At 38.2% G+C, this 1,346-nt stretch overlaps 1 protein-coding gene across 1 annotated transcript in view; it reads left to right on the top strand.

Moving 5' to 3' along the window:
- Positions 1-1,346, top strand: part of LOC107680160 (WD repeat-containing protein 92-like) — a 10,848-nt gene that overhangs the window by 4,618 nt on the left and 4,884 nt on the right. The gene's annotated exons all lie outside the window — the stretch shown is intronic.

Below are 1,346 nucleotides of genomic sequence, written 5' to 3'. Positions count from 1 at the left end.
GGCAATTAAAGACGTAATAAAACAGACGATGAACACTATTAACAGCAATTATTATATGATGCAATCAAACTTATAGCAAAATGTGGTAGTTCTGTATGTTGTTTCAGGGTTGGCATCATCACGTGTGTGTGTGTGGTTTTATTAACAGGCACAGTCAAAGTGTGGGACTCCAGGCAGAAAGACACGCCTGTGGTGAACATGGAGCCCGTGGAGGGAGAAACCAAGAGAGACTGCTGGACCGTTGCTTTCGGTGGGTGTTTTTGTGACTCGTATTGGAGGTGTCCCATTAAAGCATAATGGGAATAAAGACTCTCATTCTGAGTTCTCATGGTCATGCAAAATCTCAAAATATCATTTTCATAGTGCATAGTGGGTTAGCGTCGTTCTGAACCCTTTTCTATAGTCTGAAAAGTTCATTCAAGGAAACAGTACATAGTACATAACATGAGGATGCGCAATGCTAGAGCTGTTACAGAAACAGGTCAATGACACCGACAGGGCAAATATGCAAATAAGCACGTTAACCCAGGTTTGAGGAATGTGCAGCTTATGAATACCCAGGATGCATTGTTAACCAAAGGTATATTATGAGCAGTGTGAAACATGAAGCGGGATGAACCTGGATTCTGTGTCCCCGGGGTTTAGCGTGACCCAGGGTTAACTATTTCAAACGTGAAAAGCCCTACTGTATTTAAAAACAGTCATTTCCAGGCCTTTAAACATCATTGGAAATAATACAATTCTTAAAACAACTGCATTTAATGCCCTTTGTGAATGCAGTCTCTATAAGCCTAATTTGATAAAACAACTGGAAAGTAGGGCTGTGCGATATGGACAAAAAAAACCTATCGCGATTTCTTTGATCAATTTTGCGATTTCAATTTTAATCACGATTTTGACACACGCAGACATGCTTTACAGTCATTAATGCATTCAGTGTGAATTTGAAACATATTTCCAAAAGAAAACCAATTAGAGCTTTATCAAGAAGCTGTAACATGTCTGTAGAACAGACATAAGGCAAAATAATCACTAAGTAAAGGTGCAACAAAATGTCTCTAGAATAGACATATGGCAGAAAAAATTTAAAAAAATCCTGTGTCCAGGGATTTTTTTTTGCCATGCTTTGGTCATAGAGCTCTTTGTGGCGTTGCCTCAGATGTTGAACTAGATTTGTTGCGCCACGTTCACACATACTCCGTCTGCAGTGCGTGTACAGTATATCAAATCCAAACGTTGTTTCTGAAAATGCTTATTCAGCATTGTGATTATCTTTTATCACAGTACAGTAATACAATCTTTCATAGATATATTCACGTTTAAACTCAATAAATATAACTTTGTTT

The sequence above is a fragment of the Sinocyclocheilus anshuiensis genome, unplaced genomic scaffold, assembly GCF_001515605.1.
Source record: "Sinocyclocheilus anshuiensis isolate Anshui unplaced genomic scaffold, SAMN03320099.WGS_v1.1 scaffold1202, whole genome shotgun sequence".
Classification (NCBI taxonomy): Eukaryota; Metazoa; Chordata; class Actinopteri; order Cypriniformes; family Cyprinidae; genus Sinocyclocheilus; species Sinocyclocheilus anshuiensis.
Note: the sequence above shows the minus strand (reverse complement) of the source record. Positions and strands in the feature narration are given on the sequence as shown.